Below are 18194 nucleotides of genomic sequence, written 5' to 3' on the forward strand. Positions count from 1 at the left end.
GAAAGATATAGCAGGAATCACTTTTTGTTTGATGCTACTTTGACAATTTTAGATATAATTATTAAGATATTGCATGTCCTGGGCCAGGAGCTAGACTCGATGGTCTTTGGGATCCCTTCCAATTCAGGATAGTCTATGAATGGGGATCTTGGAAAATCAATTCATCAATTTATTCTGAATTGATTAAAGATAATTGAGGTTCAGTTCTTAATTTAAAATATGGCATCCATCTTTACCTGCTGGTGAAAATGTAACCAAGCTTGACAACACAATACTACGTGAAAAGAACTCCCTACCGAAGTTTTCAAGATACAGAAAAGAAAGGAAAGGTCAGTCAATAACTCATTTAAATATTCTCAGATGTGCATTTTCATTTAGGTCTGCCTGGAGTGAGCATTAATATGTAAAGATCAGTTTTCTTCCCACACTTGACAAAACTCATCCACTGTTTAGGCAGTGAAAGACAATGATTTTCAAACCACAATGAAACCTATAAAAAAATCTATAATAACAATTTATCTGAAGAGTGAGCCTGCCACACATTCATTGCTTTGATTGCTGTAATATCACTCACACAAGTAACTCTAGGAACCTACATATGCTCATGCTAAAGAACAAATGCTATAGTATCACTCTATAAATCAAAACAAAAGCCCTGAGTTGTGCTGGTTATTAGGACTGATGAAATGCATCTTTATTTTACACAGAATGAACTGACAGAGAAGTTATTTCACAAAGTCTGAATATGGCATCTATCCCCACAAACCAACATTCATATATTAGGCTTTGCTTACAGGGGTAAGTATGTACTAACTTACATTACCTAGTCAAAACCAGGTTAGCTTTCAAAACAATTTTGCTGTAGTTGTCATTTCTGATGCTTGTAATGACTCCATAATTGCTATTATCTTACTATAGTGTTTTCAGGAATAAGTTAGTAACTCTTTGTTGCCATGTAAAATAATTAACACAGATCCCCAATCTGTTGCATTCTTCCTTCTCCCCAAAGTCTTGAAAACAAAGCTAAAGCTTGGAGGGTGTTTGTACCAGGAGAAACCTTTGTTCACCCCAGGAGATCTAGTGCCTTATTAAGATTTAGGTACATGACTGACAAAAATTCTCTTCCTGGTCTAATTATATGCAGACACACAGAATCTTCTGGGTAATGCAAATATCACATAATGAGAATCCAGGTTTTAGAAAAGAAGCCATGTGAGTGTTCTTTCTCACAGTCACTCATGTTAGCCACTACAAATACATATTATTTTAATACACAATGACCGTTCAATCAAAGAGGAAGTCAAAACCCTCAGAAAAATTATTGCCCAGTAGTGTCCAGCTTTGACAACTTATACAACGCATTAAAAATAAACAAACCAACCCAAACCAATTTCTTAAGTAAAACACATCAATCCTCACACCACTTCCATGCCCACATAGGAACAGATAACCTCAGAAGCTGTGCCACTATTCAATGGCACATGGTGTTCCAGCGGTGCTGAAATTCCTTAGGGTTTGAGGTGTAAGTAAAAGTTTGTGGTAGAAAAGGGTGAACAGACCCATTTGAGGAGTGGCTATTGTATTTTACTCTTTCAAAGGGTTTTTGGGGGGGGTTGTGGTTTTTTTTTTCTTTTTTTTTTTTTCTTTTTTTTTTTTTTGCTTGTGTGTTTGTTTTTGTTTTTGTTTTATTTTTGTCTCTATAGATCAAAGATTGGGAGACTATAGTAGTCCTAGACACAGAAAGAAATGGTCAAACAGAATAGAATAAAGATTATGTAAGCAGCATCTTCATTCTTCGGGTTCTTAATCTACCACACCTGAATTTTATTGAAGACCACTGGGAGGATGTTGAGTTTTTCAGATACTTAAACTGGTTTACAGTCAAGTCTTTGGAAGCTAGAGAAACTATCCTGAAATAAATATTTCACTATCCAATTTTGTAACTTCTTTGATAAGGCATTTTTATTGTGATTGTGGAAATGTTCTAAGCATTCTTAGAAATATCATTTTAGTTAATAATTCATGCAGAGAACAGAAAATAATTCATGCAGAGAACACAAAAAATATCCTCACTGTGTACAAATCCATTTTCCTCTTCATTCCAATCATTCGAAATCACTAAAGGATATGTGTTACTGCTTTTGAGGAAACATTTTCTGCAATCTTTCCTCCCCAAGTCAAAAACCTGTTGGAATACACTGAGATCTTTACTCACCACAGGAAGGCTCCTTAGAAGGGAACCTGCTCCAGAATCCAAGTCCCAAAAAATTGTTGAGATTAATGATACAGCAGGTATTGTGCGCAGCAGGTTACGAAAAAGGTGATATAAGAGCAGAGCTATTACCCACCCTGCAGAATTGTGGGAAAGAGCACTAACTCTTACATTTTCTAGGAAATAGGGCTCAGACAAAAGGTTATGGTTTTTAATGGGATCCAAAGTTAGACTCAGTTTAAAGTTTTACTGTTTTTCTTAATGCTCTAATAATAAATCAAAAAGTCATTAAAAGACACATTTTATAAAGGAACAGCAGAGTCAACTTAAAAGATGCAGATACATAATTTATGCTTCTTGGAACCAGAACTTTTCCTTTTTTCCATTTGATTCAAAGGGAACTAGAATTCATGTGTACCAATTAAAAGATGTATCACTGCATCCAAACTTTTCCATTAATATTTTCTTTTTTTGTTTTTTGGGGTTTGTTTTTTTGTTTGGCTTTTTGTTTGATATGACATATTGGATCCAGTTCATCCATCGTGGTTCTATGTTGCTCACTCCAAGGTTAAAACTTTTTAAAACTGCATAGAGTGTTTACTTGTTAATGTTCATTGCATTTCTGTGTTCACAATTTCACTGTGGTGGTGTGTTTACATATAATTACTTTTGGATTTGCAAAACAACATATGCCCAACAGAACTTTAATTTACAAGACATACCAAGCCATCACCTACGTGTTTAGGGAGGATTTTGAATCTTCTTCTCTGCAAATATATTACTGATGAACAGAAATATAGTTGCTCTCTGACAGTAAGTTATCTCCGTGTAAGTAATGCAAAAGATTCTTACCAAAAAATGTCTAAGTATCTTATTTGATTGAGAAATCTAGTTTAATTATATTTAATAAAATGTCCAATTAATATATTTAATCTAATTTAAGTACATTTAATTCTTATATTGACTGAAGCATATGCAACAAAGTAAGCTCCATCTTGGAGAATTAAAAGTTAAGCACTGAAAATATATGGAGAAAACAGCTGATATGCCAATAACATTGTGACAAAAGGTGTAAAAAACATGACAGAAGGATTATTAAAGTCCATTTTTCTCTAGAAAAGGGCTGTGTACAAACAACCCTGAAAGAGTTACAGTCATGGCATGAAATAAAGCTTTTTTCCTTCTCTGGACCAGTAGACCTTGCAAAGCTTGTTTTCTGTTACATAGCACATGCTGTTTTGTATATTTTGTAGCCAGTTTTCTTCCTATCCATGTGCTTCATACATATTGAGAAACAAACACTAATTAGTTAATTGCTGTTGGTTTTGTCAGAGCACAATAGTACTAGTTTGCATGGCAACTGATATGCACAGATACTGATTTTCAGAAACTGTCTCATATTCTCAGAAGTATTTCCTTTGTTTTGATACGGGGGAGATCAGTTGTCTAACAGACCCCATAATTAATGTAATAAGAATTTTATAAGGAGTGGGAGGCTTCTACAGTCATTATAAAAGAAACCAAACTGTGATAAACGATGTGGGAACTTTTCAGATAAAATATATTGCAATGTTAAAGCATTTTCTCTATTCTAATGTTAAAGCGTTTTCTCAAATCTGCATTTAACTTGGGGAACATTTAATACCACAGTCCTTTTGCAGAAAACACTCTACAAAATTGAAACAATGCACACAGATAAAAAAGAAAATAAGATCTATGCATGCAGTACTGTACTTTCAGTCAATCTCATTTCCTTTGTATCAAGATGCAAAAGTAAAACTGTTCTCTGTGTGTCCAGTAAAGTCTGGTAAGGTTGCATTTCCATGCTTAACACATGTAGCATAAAACAGCCCAAGAAGATGAGAGCTTCTTGTTCAGATAATGAGCAGAGGGAGAACTTCATTTTCACAGGCAAAGATGAAACGCCTTTTTTTGCTGCACATTTGCATGCTCCAAATAGGTTCCTGAGGACAGAGTTCATTCTGTCTTCGAAAACCACTTGATGAGGAATTTCAGCTTGAGAACTGTGGTTTAAATCCACAGGAGTAAGACAGTTGTTGTGCAGCCTATGTTCTGTTGTGCAGCAGAACATAGCTTCTTCAAAAGAAATTCCTGCATCTCCTGTCAGGAGATGGAGTTTTATTGTTGATTTTAAAATGACCTACAATGAAACTGAGTCTTGGATGAAAAACTTAAAACCAAAACTCAACAGAACTACAACTAAACTAAAACAACAGAGATTTAGAAATAAAACAAATGCTGACGTGAGTCATCTGATTACCAAACTGCTATAAACCACACAATCCTGATGCCAGGCTCTAGCACACATTTTATTCACGTGTCTGATACACAAAAGAGCTCTAGAAGCAGAAGTCACAATCTGGGATTTCATTGCCCCCCGACAAGAGACTAGAGAATTGCTGTACTTCAGATCCAGAGCTAGGAAGTGTCTCAGCCCAAAGCTGCCTCTGTGTTGAAAAGCAAGTTTGAATTGCTGTATCTGGAGGCAAGTCTTGAACCCCAGGCCCTCCTTGCCACTTAAAATTATTCCCCACTCATAGCATTTGTGTTGAAAAGGATGACCTGTATCAACACTCAAGTAAGAGGGTCACTTACTATCGTGGTCTACGCTGGAGGTAAGGCAAACTCTTTTGAGTGGGGTGATACTCTTTTAGCCTATGATCTTGAAAGTAGGAAGAAAAGGCAAATATTTATAGAATCAGAGTTTAAGGGGCATGAGAAGGAGAGAAGTGTTTCGATTTACAGTTCTAGACTTTATTCCATATGTTGGTCTTTGTTCTTTATGCTCAAATTTGCTTCAAGCATATTCATGCTGCTCCATTCTATGAGGTACATGATAAGGAAAAAAAAATATTGTCAGAAGTGCCAGTAAACTTCACATTTCGTTTGAAAAATGTATAGCTGATCTCTTAGCATGCAAGCAATAGACAGCCCTTCATATCCAGCCCCCACTTCATATGCTGTCTGATGAGCCTAATAGAAACTCTCTCTTGCCCCCTTATGGAAAACAATATCAAAATGGCTTGTCATTAATCTACATCTAAAATCAAGAGCTCTTTTTTCACTTATAACACTTTAAATTTTAAAAATTCAGGAACGATAGTACGGCTACCACAAAGTTTCAGAGTACAGTCCTTTTATACTCGACTAGGGACCAGCACCATATTCTTGTTAAGAAGAACTTATAACTTGGTAAGAACTTATAGCTTGGTAAAGCTCTTATTAAACTGATTGTATTTTGACCCAGGAGTTTTATTGAGTTTGCTCTTCCTTTTTTCTCCCTACCTACAGCTGGGGTGGGGGGAGTGAGCAGCTGTGTGGGTGCCCAGCTGCTGGCTGGGATCAACTTACAAGAGTTCTTTGCAGCTGAAATTGGCCATTTTTATGTCAAAAAAAACCTGGGTCAATTCCGAAGTCTGCTCAGAAAGAAAGAAAAAACCAAAATTCCTATGTTTGCTTTGTATATTGACTATGAACAATGGATATAAGTGTGGAGAAAAATACTCTTATCTCCCTCCAACCAATTTATATTTAAATAAAACTATTTTAAGATATATGAGTTCAGCCACCCCCTGAAACTACTAATTGCTAAGATAAATTAGTTCTTTCATGAATTAAGTGATAAAGTGATAAGTTTTCCCTGTTTATTGCCATCTATTTCCAGTATCAGCTTGAACACTAGCTTCAAAGCAAATAAATTATTTTCATTAGAACATCTTCCCTTTAATGTACTATAAATTCAATTAATAATATGGAAGATTTTCTATAGTTCATCACAGAAAATCTTTTTCCCTTTTGTGTAAAACTGGTGAATAGAAAACAGTTGTTTTTTTTAAAATATAAGAACAAGTTCAAACCTGATTCAAACCCAATCTGATTTTTTTTTTAATTTTGAAAAGTTAACTGTCTTTTTTCTTAGCCAATTTATTTCTCTACCTTCCAACTAAATTTTTATTAACTTACAATGTTATTATCCATTTGTGCCACCTGCATTTTGTCAGAAACATCACAATATAACAACATGGGTGCTAATATTAAATAGAAACACCAGATGTTTAACAAACCCTTCATTACAAAATATCAAGGATATTTTCAGGCTGTGGACTGTCTGAGATAATTGAATCTCTTTTCTGAATATTAAACTCATTTAATTTCTGGTTACTACCCTTATTTATCAATCAGATTCCTTCATTTACAAGAAAGGATCCTTTTAGATCCCGTCCTATCCAAAAACTGAGTTGTTATTTTTTCTCTTTTTTTTAACAAATACTGGTTTTTATTTACTAGTTGGGCTGATGAAATAGTCCTTAGGCTAGGCATAAGCAGTTTTCCTAATGCTTTGCATTTCACATTTCATATCAAAATCTCTGAATAACTGAAGCCATAAACCCTGAGGAAAAGACATTTAGGTGATGGGAAAGATCAGCAGTCCCACTGTGCAGGGTGGGCCACCGCCGTTCATGTAACCCAGTGGCCCCTCTGTACAACAGACACTCTAAAGTGCACCCGGGGGAGCTGTTGCATTTGGCTATTGAATTTTGGCAGAAAATAAACCCCTGAGCATTCCAGCTGTCCTCAGACATGAGAAGGGCTGTGTGTGGCTTGGCTTAATTTCTAATTTTGGTCAATTCAACTTTATCAGCCTGGTTGAGTGCAGTAAGAACTTGCACAAGTACTGGTTGACAAATAGTGCGGTGTCATGCTCAACCCCAGCAGGGAAACAACCACCTCACAGCCACTTGCTCACTCCAGTGGGATGGGAGATCTGAGAAGTAGGGAAACCCATGGGTTGAGATAAAAACAATCTAATAAGTAAAGCAAAAGCTGGGCATGCAAGCAAAAAACCCAAGCAATTCATTCTCCATTTCCTATTGTGTAGTGGTTGCTGGGGAGGACAAACACCATCATTTTGAACATCTTCCTCTTCTTCCTTCTTTTCCTGTCTTTATATCCTGAGCATGGTGCTGTACTACATGGAATATCCCTTTGGTCAGATGGGATCTGCTGTCCTGGATGTGTCCTCTCCCATCATCTTGTGCACCCCAACTCCCTGCTGGCGGACAGTGCAGGAAGCAGAAAGGACCTTGGATCTCTGCAAGCCCTGCCCAGCAAAACCAAAAACATCTGTATACTATCAACAGTGTTTCCAGCACAAATCCAAAACACAGCCCCTAACCAGCTACTGTGAAGAAAATCAACCCTAGCCCAGCCAAAACCTGCACGTGCATCTTACCAATGTGGCACTGCACTGGCTAAGTTCAGTAAGAACTTATACACTCTAGATTAATAAAAAGGATAGTTTGTTGAAGAAAGAGGAAAGCACATTCAGGATTGCTAGTGACAAATGTGCTAACTAGAGAGTGTTAATATGTATTGCAGTGGGAGGTATAGTAACAGACATCTATTAGTTTTATTTATATATATATATATATATATATATATATATATATATATATATATATATAAATGAGTATTCCCAGGTCTAGTCCAATGCCACTGGATATGCAAAGTTTGCCTAAAGGCATTCCCACAGTGGAGGGAGACAGACACAGTCCACCCATTGAACCTGAGAAAACAGACATGTCTCCTCATCTCACTCTTTCCCCTGCAACCTCCCTTCTTTTTCCACTATAGATTTTTTTTGGCCCTTACCAACTTGATGGAACAACTACGTCTTATATGTAGTGTTTGGTGACTTTGGTCAAACATGTTTTACATGTCTTATTTTATTCTTTGTTTCCATTGTGAAGGGTGTGAAATTTAATATGCAAATAGGCCTTAATGACCATCTTGGCTACTTTCAGTCAGAATTTATAATTGATGTAAGAGGTAAAATAAACACTTTGGTCCTCCTCCACCCACTGAGACATCAGTAAAGGCTGCCTCACCAGAGTGTTTGTGCCCATCCCTGTCTCCCTTAAGGACAAGATTTGGAACAAGTCTTGTTTTTCAGGATGAAGGAAGAGCGAGGCCAATGGCTGGTACAGAGCCGTGGGTGCTCCTCTGTGCCTCACTGAAACAACACTGGGCTGCAAGACCTCCCCTTCCCTCTAGACATCATTCCATTGTCCAGCCTTTCTTGAGCCAGATGCAAGATAACTGAGGGGTCCAGCTCACGATTTTCTCAATCAGTGTGATCAATTCACCACCAGCTTAAGGCGACTCTGTAGCAAGTCTGAAAATTTACCACAGGAGGTCCAGAAAACAGTTGTACTTACTCTGTCTGAGAGACACCTTATGTGCTGCACATTTCTCGCTTTGCCAAATGCTATCTAAATGTGCCTGAACGAACCAGAATTATCGCAAACAGTAGATGTAAAAAGCTGGACTGCAAATCTAAATCAAGAAATCTCCTTGGAAGCCAAATAGCCATGCCATGTATTGATTAAAAAGACCAGGGGGTTAGACAAATAAGTAAATGCACAGCATGAAATTACTATCTTGCAAACATTTAGGTCAATCACTTATTAAATATGGATATTATGCTATTTCTCTTCTAGTGAAGAAATCTAAGGAAAAAATCTGATAATATTCTACTCTATCTGGACACTTTTCTATATTTTTTGAGTGGAACATGTATTATCTACTAAATGGTCTCAAAAATCATTGATGCTGAAAAGTAACACCATCTCGTAAAAGACATCTTTTCAAAAGGAACTGGCATGTAATTTTATGTGAATAACATTCTTCCTTACAAATATTTGCACTTTTGTTTGTTTGAAGCTTTTTTTGTTGCATTATTTCGTGTAAATATAAACAATAAAATCTGTAAAAACAAACTACTTGTTGCTTTTGGAGTATTGCACAAAGAGATGACACCACAGGGAACAATTCAAGTTAGTATATTTCTGAATCAAAGTGTGCATAACTCAAGGCCACATTTTGAAAAACATGATCCTCCCTTTTGCAGATCTAAAAAGAAAACAGTTAAAAGCATGAAAATTGACAAAATTATATTAGTTCTATTACAAAAGCAGCAACTGTCTTTTCATTCATCTATGTAATTACCATACCATGGTTGTTTTCTAGGAAGTGATTTCAAATGTCTCATGTTAAATTAAAGCAAAACTACCACCTCCTGAAGATCTGAATTAAATCTTATCAATAAGGAAAGCATCATCTATGGTCAGAGTAACATAATGCTTTGCCTGTGAAGAAAAACTTCCTTGCCCTTTCCAATCCACTCTAGCAATCTGTCTTCATGTTGTAGAACACAGTAGTGACAAAAGCCTATTCCCTTTGTACAACAGCATTTTGCAGGGCCTCTGTTCTGAGAAACTCTTGCTTAGTGTGCTCTCATCCGTTATTTGTAATGCAAATACTTGCAACTTAAGAGCAGTGGAAAACTGTATAAATCTCCTAACATATGAGAAATTAGCAAGTGCTACACTGCTGTTTGAAATGCAGCACATAGTCAAATTTACATTCCTAAGTTTTACTTTGAAATAAAAAGCATATTCATGATCTTTGAAAATAAGAAAATAAAACATTTAGAGAGAAAACCAGAAGCACATCAAATTCTTTTTGAAGTACATTTTACTTCATTAAATTGTTTTCTGAAGATGAAATGTGTATGATGTGTATTCCACTTAGATGATGAGTCTATAAGTGAACTGGTATGTGAGCTTTGTAGGAGCCTGGTTTTCAATGGTGTTAAATATAAATGCCATTAATTGTTACAAATTTCCCAATGTTTGTTTATAAGGCTATATAACAGTCTACATATAATACTGTAAATGTCATTTGCCAAAGAGGATTATATCTTTACAGGAAGAAAATAAGGTTTCTGTGAAAATTTGGAAGTCATAGCTCAGAGAATGAGAATACAACCAGGAATATTCCAGCATAGTCTCAAAAAGTAGGCTGAATTCCTGAAAAGTAGCACTGTCTTGGCACAGGAAATAGTCTGAAGTGTCATATACCCCACATGCATTATATATACATAATATTTCAATTATATTTTAAGTTTCTGCAGGATGCTACTACAGTAATGATAAACACAAGAGAAGCAGGAGCTGAGGCCAAAAAGAAGGCTAAAATCTGTGGTAAAAGCGGGGCTGGGAGAAGGCAAAGAAAATCTTCAGTGTGGTCTGAAGCCATTGCACACAGAGAATTGAAGAGGTTGATACTTATTCCTGAATTCTGCCTGTGCTCTGAGTTGGCCTGGCATCAGGAGCACGACTGCAGGTGCCTGGTTGTTAAAAGGCTCCAGAGCATCAATCTCACGGTACAAAGCTTAGTAGTAAGGGCAGCATCTTGAGGTTTGAGAAGTGAAGCAGTATAGCACAAATAATTCTGACACCAGTTTCAAGTGTGGTATATATTTACTTTGCATGATGCTGATGGGGATATTTAAACAGTACGTAGCTGGAATTACTCTCATAATATAGAATGGAAAATGCATTGTTTTACAGAACAATTTACACCTGTAATAATCTGCTAAAACACTACTAAATGTTCATTAATTGTTTGACAGGCATAGGTAGGTAAGCAGCTATATTCTATAGTCAACAGCAACCCATTCACAGGCCTGCCTAGCATGACCCATCTCACCAAGAAAACAGATATTATCCAGAATTACAGTATCTAAACTATCAGTATTAGGTGTTAGCTTCTGAATAAAAAACAGCAAAATAAGTAAGAAAATCTCCTGTCGAAGGGAAGTGAAATCTTCTCCCATGAAGCAAAAACCTGGGGTGTGCATGTGTGTTTTGTTAAAGACAAATTAAATGGTACCTTTGGCTTTAATCTTACAGTTGCTTCCAGCAAAATCAAAAGATGTGCTGAAAACTCATCTGGGATAAAATGTTGTATCTTTGCCAGCTAGAAAGATAAGTTCAGCAGGTTAAAATGATCATCATCTGAAAAAAAATTCCCTAACAGAATAGGCAAAACATATATGAATGAATACAGGCTTATAAGCCTGTATGTTGGCAGTGAGAGACAGAACCCACATCAAAAGAAGCAGAAGGCTGTTACACTGTATGCTAACCATTTCTGTGAAAACTTGGGTGTTTGTGTGTTTTTCATAATTTTTCAAGTGGAACTCAGTCAAAGAGGTGAACTACAGTGAAGTAAAGAGACCAACTTTTCATGCATTTATGAGGGAAAATATCAGAACAATGCTATTTTGATCTGCCACCAGAATGATCTTCAGTCTGTGGATGCAAAGATGAATTTACAGCACTTTGTGATACACTGCCTCTTGGTATCCATAAGGGTTCTTCACAGAGTTGGCCAAAAGAAGGAAGCGTCTTTCTGAAATGGTTACATCACTGTTTCAGAGCCAAATACATGAAACAAAATGGAAATGACAGTTGACCGTTGTACTCAAGTCATGGTGAAATATTTCTGACATGATTAGCTATCGGAAAAGTGCTCTACCCAGACATGCCTAATCATCATTATTATCTTTCTCTTATTTGATAGAATATACTGTGAGACATGCATGCAAAACCCTGCCTACCTTACTTAAGTATTTCAGCACTATGTGACTGACAATTTAAGTAAACCTCAACAAAAATATAAGGATTATATTCTTCAGAAAGACAATGCTATTTAATTATGATTGCAAAATTAGGGTGAATTTTAAGGGGAAAAAAAGGGCTAGGGACGCACTGGGTGGAAATTGCTGTTCTTCAGAGGTTTTTACTCTGGGTTTTTACTTTATTTGGATTTCAGTGCAGGACTTAATATCTAAAGCCTTTATATTTGTTGCCTGGTTTTTTTTCAAAATTTTCCCTAGAATGAAGGGAATTGTTAATCCAGGTTTTCTTGTTCCAAAGCATTGGAAAAAAAAACTGGGGAAAGGGGACCTCAGAATGGTTATTTCCTGATCCAAACTATTTTTAACAAATGGCAGTGGACTTTGTCACATACGTAGGAGTTGGGGGGAGACAGGGCCTATTCAGAGTCTGAAAGACTCTGAGCCAGAGTTCATGCTAAGACCTGTACAGGTACTCGCAGGTGACTGATTAGTCAAGGGGTCCCACTCTACTCAGCCATAATGACACCGCGTCTGAACTGCCGTGTGCTCCACTGGGCTCCTCAGCAAGAGACATGGAGCTTCTGGAGCAGGTTCAGGAAGGGCAACAGATGATTTTAGAACTGGAGCATCTCTCTTACCAGGACAGCCTGAGGGAACTGGGCCCGTTCAGCCTCGAGAAGAGACAACTGAGGGAGAACCTCATTGGCGCCTATCAGTATCTGAAGGGAGGCTGACAAGAGGATGTTTGTGGGTTCTGCCTAGTGATGCTGAGCAATAGCACAAGAGGCAACGGGCAGAAACGGATGCACAGGGAGTTCCACCTGAACATGAAGAAGAATTTCTTTACTGTGCAGGTGAGTGAGCACTGGAACAGGTTGCCCAGAGAGGGTGTGGAGTCTCCCTCACCGGAGATACTCAAGAACCAGCTAGATGCAATGCTGTGCTGTGTGCTTTGGGATGACCCTGCTTGGGCAGGAACGCTGGACTACATGACCCACTGTGGTCCCTTCCAATTCAGAAAAGGAATGTTCCAAAGCTATCAGGTGACTTTCACCATTCCTGCTCTCCTGCCCCACCTTGCCCAAGCAGCACATACTGCTGTCCTGGTATTGCCAGTGCTGCTGGCACCTCAGCCTTGCAGGAGCTCCCAGTAGGATCAAAGCATGCCTCACCACCAAGCTCTTGCACAGGGCCTGGTATCGGAGTATTGAAATGGTAGAGGAAGTGCGGAGCAGGCTAGAGGTGGAGAAGGGGAAAGTGGGGAGGATCATGCAAGCCCACTGTAGTTTGCTGAAGGAGGGTCATTGATTTCCTTTGCAATGAAAGGGTGCATAGTGCTCACAGACAGCGATTTTCTCAGTTATGAATGTTTTCTCAGTTAGTTGTAATCCCATTAACTCTGCATCAATACTGACTTTTATAATGCCACTTTCATTTCTGCATTTAAGTTTGTCTTTGATAGTTTCATACCAACACCTCAATGACATGAATGCCCACTATATTTAAGGCCATAACCTGGACATGTAGAATTCCAGCCAGCCACAATTTTCTGTACATTTCAGCTCAGGAGACAATATACTATTGGGGAAAAAAAAAAAATATACAGCCTTGTAAAGATAAGAGGTTTCTTCTTTCATTACTCCACAGAGAATAAGGATTTTTTTTTAAATAAGTAAGCAAAGAGGTTGAAAGTTGGCCTTAAAACTATCTAAGCACTGATATAAGTACTGGAAGGGTTCCCAATGCTTCCTTATTTGCTACCACAGTATATAAAAATCTAATGAACCACAAAATTATGATGGATAAATCCAGTCTGCTCAGACTGGCTTCTGGACACTGGAATATTATAATGGCCCATCACAGTCATTTTGGAGAACATAATAGGTGGAAAATAGCATGATTATGAGATTATTAAATTCCACTTTACTGTTTCTAGATTCAACAAAAGCTTTCTTTTGGGCATGTTTTGTTTTCAGATTATTCCTGTATTATATATTGTAACTAATTTAATCTCATCTAGATATAAAAATTAATTACAAATATAAATAAATTATTGTTAAATACGTATAAATATCAGTATATATATCTTAATATATTTATCTAATTAATATAATAAACTCAATTATAAATACTGCAATATTTCTTGGATTTCTATTACACAGTATCTGGATTGCTAATGCTACAGGCACTTTATTTTTCTTACAATGCCAAATGCTGGTATCATCATACCATCTTGTCCTTAAGAAGAGTTTGCTGAATTTTTATCTTTTTTTAGTGTTATAGACATCTTGTAGACTGCCAAATATTTGTACCAATTCAACTAATAGTTTATTTCACTACAGATCAGAATGTTGGACTGCAAGGTTTTGCTATATTTAAAGGTTTATACATCAGCTATTGCAGAGATTACTTTTCCAACGCTGTGGCTCTCTACCCAGCATTTTGAAGGAACGTGGGATGGGAGACATGAATGCTAAAATAGTCTTTTGAGTTTTTTCCGTGGCTGCTTTTACCCAGATGAAAATATGTCAAGAGTTACAGCATCTCTGCCTCTGTCTTCCCCACTGTGCTTCAGTTCCACGGTGCAATGACTGTCATCATAACAGTGCAGTCCACTTGGTACCTAAACCATGTCTGCACACACTGACATGAATTTTCAGCCTTAACATTGATTTACAGCTAATCTGTATCACAGCATAACATGGACGGTGAAAAGAGAAAAGGATTAAAGACCAGCAGAAATGTTATCATGATCTCCAGCTGTAACTTTCATTGACTACCCTGTAGGTGTTCAACTGAAGCTACAGTTCACATTCCTCAGAAAAAGTCACCTCTTATTTTTACATGGCATCCATTTGGTAATTAGCACTTTTTTTATTCTTCTTAACCTAATTTTTAGATATTGATTAAAGTTTTCTAGACACAGACTGAGGTTGGGATGTTTCCTATATTCAAAAAGTATTTATATTTTGGAGAAACTGAAATGAATCAGATCCTCCTGTTAACAGTCAGAATATTTTCCCAGTTGTCAAAAGGTCTGCAGCATTTACCAGTTAAATTTTTAGCCGCTGAACCAGATGTGAATAAATTTAGTCTCTTGTATTAAATTGCCTAATTAAGGTAGTAGCATATTTTTGCATCTTGCAGGGAAACTAGGGATGATTTATCACACTATAATAAAAAATTAGACTGCATCAGACTTCTGATTAGTCTTTAGCATCCTTCTGGTATATATTACAGCCTATTACATTCAGAGTATGCATCTACCTACCTACCTGCTAGATACCTTTTCAGGAAAGTACTCCAAGTATCACAGAGGGAACTTGAATTTTTCAAGGTGTTAGTTTAGTAAAAAACCCAATATTCTACATGCTCCATTTCCCTTATTTACTACAGACCATTATGTGTAGAAGTCTACAGTATAGAGGATTATAGGGGGCCCTATGACAAACTAGTCTCTTTTCCCTAGTCATTCTCTTTAGATAACAGATTTTCTAACGCAGAGTTTCCTAACGAAAATTTCATAGGCTTTTTTTTTTTTTCCTTCTTGGACTATGCAGTCTAGGCCTGATAGTTACTGCCATATGGATAGAAATATCTCTGCCTCTGGATAGATCTTACATGGAGATATTTTAATGACTGCCATTGCCTATGCAGAGCTTTAAGAGCACCTTTTACATTCAGTAATGTGAAAAGCAACCATTACTTTCAAATTCTTATCAGTGACCAGTACCACTGCCATTATAGACATCACTTATATTCATTAATGCTCTACTTGGCTTGCACATGGCTAGTATCATGGGTACTCGTGTTTTTTTTAAAAACACAATTCCTTGTTATATTCAAATCTGTGCAACAAATGACACCAAACTAAATGTGTGTTCTGGTATCGGACTAATCATGACTTTTATGAGCTTCCACTAGTATGGGAGGACACCTGCACAAAGTTCTTGCTTTAATGTTCATCCTGTGATAATACCCTAAAATATTTTCCACCACAAGATAATTGCTGAGATTGGAACAGGGCAAGATAAACCCTTTTATAAAAATGCTTATGTTAATGGTACTTTTCAGGAAAAAGAAAACCAAGAAGAAATTTTACAGTACTGTTTCACAGACCCATGGCTTCATCTTTTTGTACACATATATATAGATATATAGATAGATATAAAACATATATTAAAGTGCAATGGCTGGCATTGAGCCTGTGTTTGTGGGGGGATGGGAAATGTGATGTGGTGGGAAAGAGGGAGAGGATTCCCCAAGGCTGTAAATAGCCACAACAGCCCCAACACCCAAAAAGAAGCCACAGGTAGGCCATCCAGTTCAAACATCTGGCAATACAAAAGCAAACAAAACAAAACAAAAAATCCAACCAAATAAAAAACCCCACATTAAATGTGTTAAAATGTGTTGCCATCTTCTCTTTCTTTTAAATGAGGAAAACACATGCATACAGGTACCTACTGCCAGTAGTTCACTCAAAAGATTAAGCAAATATTATCCCTGTCTGGGCAAATGGCTTTGTATCCTCTTATTTACTTTTACTAGCTAGAACTGAGTGAGTCAAATACAAGGTCTGTGAGAAAAAAATTCCTACAAAAAAATATTGACTGCTCCAATGAATTTACAATTTCCGCTTCAACCAACTGAAATCCTAGTAGAGTATTTGCTCCCTTTCTCTGATATTTTGGAAGCCAGAATTTTTGTGCTTCTTTTCATATTTTTTGCCTGCTAAAGTAGTGGGAAATTTTGTCACAATTTAGAAGGCTCAAAACAAGTACTATCTGAGATAGTTAATTCAAATTTCTGTAACTCAAAACAGCCTGGCTCTCAGATGATGCAGATGGTATGGAGGAGGAGAAGGATCATTTTGGCCGCAGAATCACATTTAATACTTTTTTTTTTCTCCTCTAGCATAGTCACATGATCAAGTGATGGGACAAGACTCTTGAGGCTACTGCTCTGTCCCCATTCTTCCCTTTTTTTGCTCACTATGGTGTGGGTGTGAGTGTGCAAGGGTTTTCCCTTGGGAATAAATCTAGCAGAGAGGATGAACAAAGGGCTGCCATTCGAAGAGAAGGTAGAAGGCCACAGAATGACAGACATTCCATCAGTCTCCACAGAGAGGCTGTCATAACAGGATTTCTTGCTGAAGTACAGCAACCTTTATCCCCAAAGCACAGGCATACAAAGTTAGTATCCTGTGCTTTTGATACGGCCAAAACTAGGATTTCGGGCAGTAATGAAAGGAATAAAGAATATATCAAAGTAACTAGAAAAATCCTAAACCAACCCAACCATGTCACAGTTATTCAAAGGTATTTCAGATTGACCACAACGCCACCACTCACCTCTGTTCTCCCTGTCATAAGGTTATCCATGCTTTGAAAACTCAATGGATGCCATGGCAAAAGTTTTGTGCTACCTTCTTTTCCCTTGAAACTGATGATCTTTTGTTTTCATTTAATGGCCTTGAGTCTAATAAAAGTGACAGATACATAACAGAATTATTAATTGCTTGATGGTTAATCCACAGATCAATTTAAAACCACAGAATGACACCAACCACTACTGCAGTAGCCAACAAAATGTAGGCAAAACACTGTATCTTCATCAAATCTATTAATTAATAATTATTCACAAACTGCATTGCCATGGAGACAATCCCCCTAAAATCACCTGAATTAATGAGGTTGGTAATTAACTTTATTTATCTTATTTCAAATTGGTCCTTAGGTTTTGACATTTACTGATTGGATTCTGCAACCTTTATATCATTTACTTTGGAGTAATTTGTAACCAATTTTGCACAACCCTCTGACAATTTTGCTGGGCAACCACAGATGAGAGAAATCTTTTTCTCTTGAGAGAAATAGGTGCATTGGTGCATACACTCATATAGCCAGCTTACTCAGGATATGCATCACTATTGACATTTTATCAGAGTTAAAATACATACATACATACATACATACATATATATATATATATATAAACGTCACCAACACAACAAAACCCACCAGAATTATGATCAGTGCTGACAGCTGGATTTCTGTGATCTAGTGGTACAGACCATCTTGGGAAATACAAACTATCCTTAAGTACCCTTCCCAAAAAACAATACATGGCATACACAACTAGAAAACTCAGTTGTTGAAAACTCTTATCCAAGGCAAAGGAAGGCAGATGATGCATCTGTTAAATGCAATGGTCTAACTGAAGCAAAGTTGTCAGGTTTTTATAACCACCACCAGGCATCTTTATGAGAAGAAAAACTCTTTAACCCAATGCACATTGCAGCTGGGAGAAGAGAAGCTGTTTAGGAACTTTTCCGTGGGTTCTCTTTATGCAAGTTGACAGAAAATTTGCAGGCCAGAGCAGTGACAGTAGTTGTACTGAGTGGCAAATAATTAATATTCACCCAAGAAAAGAAGGGCACTACTATGACTTTCTAACCCAAGGACACAGATT

The 18194-nt window shown here is 37.1% G+C and overlaps 1 long non-coding RNA gene across 3 annotated transcripts in view; it reads right to left on the reverse strand.

The window, feature by feature from the left end:
• Positions 1–10665: 10665 nt before the first annotated feature.
• The window catches only part of LOC120753203 (uncharacterized), a 43748-nt gene continuing 36219 nt past the window's right edge, over positions 10666–18194 (reverse strand). For all 3 annotated transcript variants that reach the window (XR_005701012.2, XR_005701013.2, XR_005701014.2), the window contains 2 exons: positions 17075–17201; positions 10666–11491 (listed from right to left, as the gene is read on the reverse strand). This is a non-coding gene — a long non-coding RNA (uncharacterized LOC120753203). The remainder of the gene's footprint in view (positions 11492–17074; positions 17202–18194) is intronic.

Source organism: Hirundo rustica, chromosome 5 (assembly GCF_015227805.2).
Source record: "Hirundo rustica isolate bHirRus1 chromosome 5, bHirRus1.pri.v3, whole genome shotgun sequence".
Lineage (NCBI taxonomy): Eukaryota > Metazoa > Chordata > Aves > Passeriformes > Hirundinidae > Hirundo > Hirundo rustica.